The sequence below is a fragment of the Elephantulus edwardii genome, unplaced genomic scaffold, assembly GCF_000299155.1.
Source record: "Elephantulus edwardii isolate Elephantulus edwardi_28Jun2011 unplaced genomic scaffold, EleEdw1.0 scaffold00240, whole genome shotgun sequence".
Lineage (NCBI taxonomy): Eukaryota > Metazoa > Chordata > Mammalia > Macroscelidea > Macroscelididae > Elephantulus > Elephantulus edwardii.
This window is the reverse complement of record NW_006399990.1, coordinates 2,813,494-2,826,309: the sequence shown is the minus strand read 5'-3', so window position 1 is coordinate 2,826,309 and position 12,816 is coordinate 2,813,494.

Genomic DNA, 12,816 nt, shown 5'->3' with positions numbered 1-12,816 from the left:
TTGGTAGTTGTAGTAGTGTGTCATCCAGTTTTTCTGGATTAGGGCTAAATAATGCTGTAGTGCATGTGAAATGTTCATCTCCTAGATTTATTTCTTCTTGTAGCCTTTGGTTTCATGATTTATAGTTGTGTCTTAAATGGCTGCTTATAACTTTTAAGACTCCACATACTACTGAGCAAATAAGATGTTGAGCAATATTTTTATGAACTAAAATATTTTTTATTTCAACTGGCCAAATTGTCTCTAAGACTAGTTATAAACTTTGAAACCCAGTTATCCAAGCCTGTGAGATATTTGTCTATATGTAGGATGTATCCGCAACTGTGCCCCCTATGGACCTTATTATATATATGAATATATGTTATTGTTAAGTGCTGTAGATTCTTAGATAACCCATAGTGCCCCTATGAATGAAAGTCTTGAGCACAAAACTTTTATCTTTTCTCCAAGTTCACAGAGTTTCTGGAGAGAAGCTTTTTTGAAAGTGGATGCCACTCTTGCTTCCAAGCCTGTTTTTATTCAGGAAATCCACAAAAAAACATACCTTAGCAGTATCCGGCCATTCCACTCATCTTCCCAGCCTGGAAATTGCACATATATATAAGCAGCACATATAAACGTATAAAAATCACATCTGTATATTCACATTTGCATATATGTGTGTATCTGTTTATCTATCTAATCTATCAATCTATCTATATAAAATTTTTAAAACTTCTTCCATAGACTCTGTATATCTATATATCTAATCTATCTCTCTATCTATCTATGTATCTATCTAATCTAGCCAGCTAAAAATTTTAAAACTACGTCCATAGACTCAGAAACAATAGATAGCTGACCCATCAGTGAATTTCCAAGGTGATAAATCACGTTGAAATGTTGTCCATCTTTCTTGTGGGAGCTGCTGATAGATTTGATCATCTAAGGAACACAGCCTTTGGATTAGCTGATCAACTACCTATGAACTATGCCAACACAGCTCCCATATACACGTTTATACAGACAAATCTATTTAAGTAGTCATACAAATAGTTTCATTCTTTTTACTCATTTTGCAAAATTGTATGTTACAGAATTTACCAAAATTGTCTTTTATTCATATGTATGTCTTAGTGCCATAATTTACCTCAGTCAATTATGCAGACAGGTTGTCAGTTCTTGGAAGATGAAAAAGTTAAGAAAATGAATTCTTCCATAGAGCCTACAGAAATTATTGCACTCTTTTATTACAGGAAACTTTGATTTTAGCCAAAGAGACCTGTTTCTGATTAATGAACTTCAGAAAATTAAGATGATAACATGTTTTATGCCATTAAAGTTGTAGCAATCTATTAAAGCAACAACAAAATGAACCAATATAGATAGATATTGGTACCTGGAAATGGGGAAATTATTTTACCAAAACAAAAAAAATGAAGAAAATGTTTTGGAAATAACAACTATGTACGAAGAAATGAAGTTGTAGTCTAGATAGAGATAGATTTTTTTCTCTGAATGTGAGTAGAAATATAAATGATAAAAATTCTGCTTGTAGAAACACAGAAGGAAGTAAGAAGAACATTCTTGAGAATCTCTTAAGTGTCATGATCTGCTATGCCATCATCAAGGAGCTCTGGTGGCTTAGTGGTCAGGAATTGTGCTGCCAGCACAAAGGTGTGTGGTTCAAATCTACCAGCTGCTTCTCAGGAGAAGGGTAAGCAGTCTTCTCCTGTGAAATTTACTGCTCCTGAAAATGTGCTGAAAGATCAACTCTGAGACAGTTGCAACTCAACATTTTATCTTTATCAGTTCATTAAGTATAATGAAATGTACTAAACATTAAAAAATACATTAGTAAGAGTCAATTGCTGTACATAAGAGAGAAGAGGAGATGGAGAACTCTCTGTATTAACTCTTACATTTTCTGTCAATCTAGAATTTACCTAAAAATGAAATTTATTATTTTGGAAAAATTATTTGGAGTATTTTCTGAGCACAGTGAATTACGTTAAAAATAGAATTAAAAAATCTCAAGTATTTGTAAAACTAAAGAATGCATTTCTAAAACATCCATATTTTAAAGAAAACCTCACAAAGGAAATTATGTATGATTGTTGTTGTTGTTAAGTGTCATCTAGTCGTAGATGACTCATAGCGATCCTATGAACAAAAGACATGAACCCTGTAGTATAACTATCATCATTTCTCTAGATTCATAGAGTTTACGCTATTTTTAAAGGATACTACTCCTCCTACCAAGGTGTTTCAATCTCAGAGCTCCACCATCGTAGATGGAGAAAAGAGCAGTTGTGAAAGAGTTAATTTTAATTGGATCCACAATCAACATTCATAGTAACAATAGTCAAGAAAAAAGATGTGGGTGTTTGAAAAAAGCTGATGTCAAGGATCTCTTCAAACTGCTAAAGAACAACTAACTATGTTTGTTAAGGGACCGAGTGGCACGTGATCTAAGCCTTTTTTTTTTAACCGCTTCCTACGCATCCAAAAGTTGGGCAATGAATAAAGAAGAGTGGAAAAGAACTGCTATCTCTGAACTGTGATATTAGAGAAAAGTACTGAATATCCTATGAACTGCTGAAAGAATAAACAAGTGTGTGAGAGGAAGTGCCGCCAGCTTCTTAGGGGAAAAGTTCATCTCACATATGTAGGGAAGGTTGCAAGAAAGGGCTAGTCCTTGGAAAAGGGCATCATTCTGGGGAAGGTGAAGAGTGAGAGAAAGACCTTCAACAAGATGGACTGACACAGTGACTGTTCAAATGGGGCATGGAGGAACTCATGAGGATAGGAAAAGAGAGGGTCAGTTCACAGAATCACTGAATCATACAGGACTAAATGGCACATAACAGTAACCACAACAAATATAAACATCCCTGGGTAGCATTACATGGCTTGGGCTCAATAACAGAGCTTAATAGCTAGCAGTTCAAAGCCACCTAGCAGGACCACAAAAAAGAGATCCGCAGATACATTGTTCTACTCCATAACCTGTAGAGTTCTTCAACTTTATAACACGTGAGTTTGCTGAGTCACAGATGACTTCAAGGCAATATATTTCATTTGGAGTTTGTTTTGTTATTATGAATATAAAGAAGGAAACAAAGTCTTATTGAACTACCAAGTCTAGGACTAAAACTATTTGTCCAGCTTTATGATAAAGCTTCATAAAAAAAACAAAACAAGCCACCAAAACTGTGAGTACTACTGTAATGGAATTTTTAAGTTTTTATCGTCAGTGTAAAATGTCATAAAGCCTCAGTCCCAAAAGACATTCAGAACAAAGATTCAAAATAAGAGACTAATATCCATTGTTATTACTGTAATGATAATGAACATATATTGAGTTATTGAGGTTTCTTACTTTTCTTTTTTTAGGTCAAACAGTTTTGTGACCTGCCTAAGTGGTTACAAAGTGACCTTTAAAGTACGTAAAGCCATCACTTATTTGAGGACAATTTAACAAGCACTAGCAACAATCCAAATGGACATTTGTCATTTTTGGTGATGAGAGAGATATAACATTAAGTGTGGTGAAAATCTGACCACAATCTGACCAAAGTATATGATGCCACAAATAAATGGGCATAAAATAAGATGCATTTGGTAAATGCTATGACATATACAATTGTGCAACAACAAAAGAAAAATAAGAGTGTGATAACATGAAACCACATGGCTCAATATAATAAACCATAAAAGTAAGGCAGAGTGGAAAGATGGCTGAAAACACCCAAAATAAATAAAACAGGTGAAAAAAAAAAGAGTGAAAGAGTGTGGGTAGGTAGATGCACATTAACGTATATAGGTGGTGCATATGCAGACGTATATTTACCTCTATGCAGGCGTACACATATATAATCCATATATGCAGGACTGCTTGTAATATTCTTATTTGGGTTTTTGGCAGCCAATGGGATATTCAGTACTTTTTGCCAAAACTGCAATCCGAGATGGTCAGACTTCATTTCACATACTTGGAGCATGCTTCAAGCTGTCCTAATATCCTAAAGATCTATTGTAGTGTTAAATGAGCTAATAAATGTTAAATGCTCAGTTTAACATACACATATAATCCCTCTCTCCTTCATATTTCCTTTTAAGGAAGGATGTCTGTCCCTTTGGGGATGAAACCTTCTATAAAATCTATCTTTACTATTATGATCTCAAAATAAATACACATACGATTTTAAAAAAATCTTCAGCTGAATGCACAGCAAATGAAAGTACATAAGAAACACAAGAAATGGGATAAATGTTGATCCTGAGTAGTGTTTTTGCAAATTGATTTTCTGGGGGGTGTTCGTTAGTTTTGTTTTGTTTTTACCTTCTTTATACTTTTTAAAAAAATTATGTCTATGTGTTTTGTTTTGGTTTTATTCTTTAGTAACAAAGATAGTGCCTTGACTTCAGCTTAAGTGCAGAGAAGACAGGCTCATTCTCTAAGGAGAAACCACCAAGGTCATAAGAAACATGAGCTAATAAATGCCTGTCCCAAATTCAAACTGACGTCACACAGTACTTGTCATTTGAAGACATGAATAGGCAAACAAAGAAAGCATTTATTTAGAGGGCAAAGAGAGAGCAAAATCTTCTTCGTCCCAATTGTGAAACACTCATAAAATAGATTCCTGAATATGTATTCTCAATAATGAGAATTTGTAATGTATCTAAAATTTGTGATTGGTATTAATGATATATAAAGACTTACATACTCAAAAATCACTTATTTTTTAAATGGTTATTTGAGTGAAAGTCTACAAAGCAAGCTGGTTTCCTATGCAACCATTTATTTATATGTATTTTGATTTACAACATGAATTAACATATGCACGATGTAATCACACTTTTCTAGCTTTATCTCTGTGATTCTCTTTCCGTTAATCCTTTTCCACTCCTTCCTGCCTTCTGAGCTTTCTCTTTGGGCAAATGCTGTTCTTTTGCCTTGCATGGTTAGTTATTCTATCCTCAAAATGACTTAAGAGAAAAGTATTTATTAGCTCCATTTTATGAATAAGGATCAGATGCTCAGAGAAATGAAATAATTTGCCTAATGATGCACAACAAGTAAGTGAAACAGGATTGAAAGGTAGGTTTATCTCAAAAATTCACTTATTTTTAAATACACACACATACAATTGCTCAGGTGCTGTTGTCAGTTGCCATCATATGCATTCTGACTTAAGGTGACCTTATATAGGCTCCCAGTCCTGCACCACTTCTATAATCATTTTTCTTTTAAGTTGTTGGTGTACATAGTCAGAAAAATGAGTGTATATTGTCGATTTAATCCTACTTGTAAATTCAGGCACCAAATCCCAAAACCTAAAGGCACTGAATAAATTTTGACTCGTAACAATTGTCTGGGACAAAGGAGAATTGCCCCATAGTGTTGCTAAGGTTGTAAATCTTCAAAGAGGCATACTAATGCTCTCTCCCTGGGAGAGGCTGATAGATTCAAACCACTGACCTTCTGGTACCCAGCTTGATGCTTGCTTGCTCCACCGTGGCTCATTAAATTTAGGCATGTGGGATTAAATTGGTAGTATCCAAATATGAGGTTAGAACTATTTGAGTCATACACAGGAATATATAGTGAACAAGTAAATCTTTCCCATGCCCATGAAGAAATATTAGATTCATATGCACATATGAATATTATATATCACTAGTACACTTTTTTAAAAAAAGAACAACAAAGCTTCTAGTCAAAATACACCGTATACCATCTAATACCTTACTCTGTGAAGATCCTGAAGAAAATATCTTTTAACAGCTATCTAAATGTTACAATAAGGCACAATCATCACAATGTATCTGACTAGTCTACTAATAAAGAACTTTCTCATGTTTCTGTCTTGTGCAATTCTCAATAATGCTGCAGTGAGTATCTTAGACACCCACCTTCCTGCACATATGAAGTGAACAGGTAAAAAAATTGCTTCTGGAAATAATGTGGTAAACATAATAAAAATATAGCATATTGGGGATAAGCATGTCAGAGATGATAATGTTGCCTCGGAATAGAAAACAGGGTTCACAGCTATTGTACGTAGGGTCACTATGAGTCACAATGACTTGACAGCACATAACAGCAACAAATACATAGAATTTCCAAATATGTAGAATTAGGTTATGCTTATCTTGAAAGGGTTTTTGGTGTTTGGTTTTTTTTGTTTTGTTTTGTTTTGTTTGTTTGGTTGTTTTATTTTTAGGCGAAAGGGGACGTTAACAGGTTATAATCCATAAAATGGCACAACCACTCTAGAAGGCAGTTTGACGTTTCCTCAAAAAGCTGAAAATAGAAATTCCGTTTGACCCAGCTATTAGACTGCTTGGAATATACTCCAAGAAAATGAGAACTGAGGCACAAATTGAGATTTTTACACCAATGTTCATAGAAACGTTATTCACCATTACAAGAACAAGAAAACAGTCCAAATGTCCAACCACAATCAAATGGAATGAGAAATTGTCGTACATTCACACAATGGAATACTACCATCACGCAGAAGTCATTTTGAAAATCACTACATAACTTGGGAGGAACTGGAGCACATTATGGCAAGTGAACTAACTCAATATCATAAGGAGAAAAACTGTATAAGACCATTATTGTAGAAATAGAAAGAACTAGTACAACGTATATGAGGATCCAAGGGAGAAGGGTAGGAGCAGAAGGGTGAGGATGGGCAGAATGGTAGTCATAGGTTCACACAATTTGATGGGTAGAGTGAGAGGTGGGTAAAGGAAATGGGAAAGATGTGGAATGAGAAACATTATATGAACTTTGTAAACAAATCAGTATAAAATAAAAATTTTATTGAAAAAAATGTATAATCCAAGTTAATAGTAGAATACAGTTATTCAGTTAGGACAGTTTACTAAATGTGCTCATAGGTTCCTTAGCTTTGAGACTTGTGGCTTAGGCCAGTGTTACAAAGTTCTTATAGTCCTACAAATAATGACTTCAACTTCCTCTCCAAGTTGTCCAGCAAACTAGGGTAAAGGATTTTAGCTTAGCTCTGATTCTGTTCATGGGAAGTAGCAGTCCTAGGGTAACTCCATCTCCTGTTCTTTTGTTTTGACATGGCTTCTGTTGCTGTAGGTGTAGCTGGAGCAAGATTTGGGGGGCCCAAAAGTTCTATCCACTCCAGGAAAGACGTATTAGTTTTCTTGGCACTCCACAGTATGTTCAATATTCTTCTCCTGAACCACAACTCAAAGGCATCAATTCTTCTGTCATCTTTGGTCCTTGTCCAGCTCTCTGATGCAAAGCAAGTAATTGCAAAGGCCATGGCCTGGATCAGACACATCTTTCATTGCTCTTCAGCATTTTGGAGAGATCTCTGACATCAGCTAATGCAATTTGTCTATTTATTTCCTGACTGTTAGTGCCAAGAGTATTGGTTGTGGAACCAAGCAAGCTGAAATTGTTAACAATCTCAATCTTTTCTCCATCTATCATGGTGCTGCCAATTGGCCAATTGGTGAGACTCTTTGTTAGTTAAAATGGGTTTATTATTTTTATTTTGTATTGGTTTGCTTACAAAGTTCACATACACTGTGTTTCTCACTATTCTTAATTGACATTGTGTTTCATACAATCATTCCTATTCATTATGTTTTATAAAATTAATCATGATTAGATTATGCCCACTTTTATCCTATCTTTTCAGTTTTCCACTGGAAATTTTTTCCATTTCCTTTTCCTCTCCCTCCATGCACCAAATTGTGTAACCCTGTGATTTTACCCCTACCCATCCTCACCCTTCTGTTCCCACCTTTTCTCCCCTTTGGACTCCTTATATGTTTTAATAATTATCCTTCTATTTTTACAATAATGTTCTTATTCAGTACTTGTCCTTATGAGACTGAGTTAGTTCACTCACCATAATGGTCTTTAGTCTCTCCCAAGTTATAAAATATATTTTTAAATTGTTTTCCTGAGTGCTGGATAGTATTCCATCATGTGCATGTACCACAATTTCTAAATTCATTCAGTTTTAGTTAGTTGGACATGGTGCTGATTCCATGTTCTTGTGGTATTGAATAAAATTGCTATGAACATTGGTATACAAATCTCTGTTTGTGTCTAAGTTCTAATTTCCTTGAAGTATATTCCTAACATATGGAATGCCTATGATCAGCTTTTAGAGGAAATGTCAAACTGCTTTCAAGAGTGGTTGTACCATTTTACAATCCCACCAACAGTGTATGAGAGTTCTCAATTCTCCACATATTCTCCAACATTTAATGCTTGCTGTCCTGCTTAACTTTGCCATTGCTACTAAGGTAAGATGGCATCTCATTGTGGTTTTGACTTGCATCTATCTTATTGACAGTGATTTTGAGCATTCCTTCATGTGTCTGTTGGCCACCTGAATGTATTCTTCTGTGAAAAGTTTTTCCATGTCTTTTGCCCATTTTGTAATTGCATTATCAGTCTTTTCTTCTGGAGGCACTGTAGGATTCTGTAAATTTTTGTTACAAGACTCTTGTCTGAGATGGTATAGCCAAATATTTATTTTCCTGGTTGGTAGAGTTATTTTCATTGTTGGTTTGGTTTGGTTTTTTTTTTCACCCTACTTGAAAAAGTTTTGATGCACACAGGAAATTAATCTTTAGGCGATCTCATTCATCAATTTCATTATCTTCAGATTGTGCATTTCTGGCTGCATTTGTCAGACTTTTTATACCTTCTAAGCTTGGTCCCAGTTTGTCTCTTATGAACTTTATCTTTGGGGCTTTACTACCAGGTCTCTGTTCTACCTAGAGTTGATTTTTGTATTGTGTAAAAGATGTGGATCCTGTTTCAGCTTTCTGCAGGTAGCAGTCCAGTTTTGCCAGCACCGTTTCTTGAAGAGCTTGTCATTTCTCCATTTGAAGTTTTAGTTCCTTGCCGAATGGAAAGCTTCCATTCTAGGTTCTCAATTCTGTATCTCATTGAGCTACATGTCTGTCATTGTACTAGTAGCGTGCTGTTTTGATTATTACTACTGTGTAAAAGGTTTTGAGGTCAGGGAGTGCTATGCCTTATGGTGAAATGTTTATTATGTAAAGATTATGTAAATTATTCCCTTGTGAAATGGAAACTAAAATAAAAAACAAAAATGCAATAGCCATTGAGTTGGAACTGACTCACAGTTGATTCCCAGCGGTTTTTGAAGTTACAAATCACAGTGGCGATTTATTATCTTTCTACCACAAAGTACTGAATTTGATAGCAAAAAGCCGTAGCCTTTGGATTAGTAGCACAACTTTCTTTTTTAAAAAATTTTCTACTAGTTTATTTACAAAATTCAAATGCATTGATTTCAAGAATAAATTCTTTCAGTTTCGCTCCCACCTCCTCATCCATCAAATTGTACAACCCCATGGTTAATCCCTTTCTTGCCCTGCACATCCTCATCCCTCTGCTTCTACCCTCTCCCACACCTCTTGGATCCTTATACTTATTCAATAAAAATGGTTTTATACAGTATTTGTCCTTGTGAGACTGAGTTACTTCACTCAGCATAATGCTTTCCAGTCCCTCCCAAGTTAGGTAATAATTTACAAAATCATTGCTCCTCCATAGTAGAACAACTTTCTATGGGCTAGGCCACCAGAGTTCTCCTTTAAAAGAGATCTAAAATCAGTGAGCTAGAATACTGCCTTATGAAAAGGTATACTGAAAGGAATGGGCAAAATTAAAAAACAAAAACAAAAAACACACCACTACAATTCCAAAGAAAATAATAGGAATAGCAGTAAATCAAGTAAAAGTTAACTCTTAGAAAATTTGTAAGCAAAAGTTAATTTTAAGGTCAATAAACCAGATATACACATAAATAGACAAATAAACAAGAGAGATATAATACTCAATGGCAAAAATGTAAGAAGGAAATTTCTAGAAATCTTCTTGTTATTGTTGTTAGGCGCTGTCGAGCTGAGTACAATTCATAGCGATCCTATGAACAAAAGATCTGAACCTTGTTCTTTCCTGAGCCATCCTCACACCTCCTGACACACAAGATCCCATTGCAGCAGTAACCATATCAATCCATGTGGTAAAGACTCTTACTTTCCTTCGTCGACCCTCCACCCTTCCCAACATCATGTTCTTCTCCAAGTAAGAGTACCTCCTAGCAACATGTCCAAAGTATGTGAGGTGAAGCCTCATCATTCTTGCCATCAAAGATCATTCTGGTTGCACTCCCTCCAAGACATATTTCTTCATTCTCTTGGCCATCCATGGGATGTTTAGTGCTGTTCTCCAACATTACAGCTCAAAGATGTCAATTCTTTTCCTGTCATGCTTATTCATTGTCCAGGTCTCAGATGCATAACTAGTAATTGGTAAGACTATGGCCTGAATCAGACACACCTTAGTCCTGAAACTGATATCACTATTCTTCAGTAATTTGGAAAGGTCCCCAACTGCAGATTTTTCCAATGCAAATCAACTCCTTATTTCCTGACTGCTTTGTATCAAGGGTGTTAATTGTGAATCCAAGCAATATAAAGCTGTTGACAGTCTTAGTCTCCTTTCCATTCATCATGACACTGTCCATCGGTCCAGAGATAAGAACCTTTGTTTTCCTGACATTCAGATGCAATTCATTTTGTTAAGCTGCATTCCTTAGCAATAATAGAGCAGATCAAAAGAAATTATAATAAAACCTTACGACAAAATATTCAACAGGCTAGATAAATTGGAAAAATTTCTTGAAACATATATACCAACAATTTGAACCACCACTCAAAAAAAGGAAGCTAGATCTCTACCTCACACCATTTACTTAAATAAATTTTAACCATGTTTCTGAGGCTGTAAATCTTATGGAGAACAGACAGCTTCCTCTTTCTTCCAGGAAGTAGCTGGTGGACTTAATCTACATTTTGGTCAGCAGTCTCACACAAAATTAACTTTGCCAACAAGGCTCACTATGCTATAGTGCTTGAAATGTGTATTTTGATGATAAAATTATGAAGAAATGCAGGCTTAACATAAAAGTATAGTAGCACCTTTGAGAAGAATTGGGAGGGAGCAGGAAGCATTTTGGAGGTATGTGGAGGAGTGCATGTGAGTTTATGTATGTAGGCTATGTGTTACAGTGATAAAAACTGAGTATTATCGTGTGCTGTTGCACTAATTCTGACTCACTACGACCTTATATGACAGGATAGAGATGCCTCAAATGTTTTTTTCCTGGGTATATTGATTAGCTGAGTAGATTACCAGGTCTTTTCTCTAGTGAAGTTAGTCGTTGCATGTCATCGAGTTAGAACTGATCCATAGCTGACCCTCCAGCAGGTTTTCAGAGGAGTAAATCACTTGGGGTGAGATTGCCCATCAATCTCCCACAGATGCATAAAGTTGTATTTTAAGATGTACATTGATGACCTACCACCATGTCGTGCCTTTGAGACTGCGACATAGCTTCTTACCATTAGGCTACCAGAGCTCCCAGGTGGAGTTGTTAGTAAATTAAAATTCAATCTTATGGTTAGTAAGCAAGTACTTAACCATTATATCATTAAAGCTTTTTATAATATGGGTGAGGGAATTTAAGTCTGAAAGTAAGAAAGCCAAGAACTCAGATCCTCAAAATCACTACAACAGGTCTGTTTAAATCTTTGCTACCTTTTTTCAGGAAAACCTACATATGAACTCAAGTCATGATTTTTACTACATCAACACAAAATACTACTAATATATGTTTATATATGTTAGTACCTTACTGGCTTACTGATAGCTTACTAGCTAGGAGTTTTGCTGCTAACTCAAACGCAGCACTTCTCTGGAGGTTCTGATCCATTATGGGTAACTCTGGAAAGATAGGTGTAATATCTTACCCTATGATTTATAGTCTCTGAAAACCTGCTGGAGGGTCAACTATGATTTGGTTCTGACTTAATGGCAATGAGTGAGTGATTAAATATTACATTACAATGTATTGTGTTTCTTTCTCTCACTGGAAGTGTATGTATCTTTGTCTGTCTAAAATCTTTGATTTGGAGAGGATTCTAAGCTTGGAAATAGCAGCACAGAAAACCAATACCCATGCCACTGCACTCTATTCTGTGATATTAAACTGGACTTAAACTTTATGGAATCCTAACTAAATTAAAGAGGGAGGAGAATGTTTTTACAGCTCTTCCACATATAATCAACATAAATAACTAGATAATTGTAGACTAATGGACTCATGAGTATTCCAGAATTTATTGCAACTAATCCTTACACATTTAAGTAAATGAATATTACATGATCATTATTATCTAGATAGCAGTTCCAGGTGCCAACAGAATAAAGGCAGAAATCTAACCCTTTGATGAGACCTTTAGATGTATCTCCTTGGTACAAGGGAATGCAGTATCAGTATTCCATGTGTAAATAAGCTCAATTAACAACAAGTTATAATTGCACAGGGAGACGAAAATTAGTTTAAACAAGTCAATTAAATCATAAACATTTCAGAAATAAGAGGATGTGTTTGTAATCCAATTAGTGTGTTAATACACTAATAAATTTACGGATTCCAATGGTATCTTAATTGTATAGCAGGGTATGAGAAGGAAAAAATGGTATATCTTAATTGTCATAAAGGGAGTTTGGCTGCAGTATGACTACATAAGTTTGGAGAAAATTATCCATGTTAATGAGATCAAAATGCTTTTATCTAGAATAATAAATAAGGTTACTTGATGGTTCGGCTAATAAAAATGCATCCAAGGGACAAGGGAAATGACTGAACACTGTGTTGTCTGCCAGACGCTAATTAGACTAAGTTCCTGATGAGAGAGAATAGGACATTTTAGACTATGATAAAA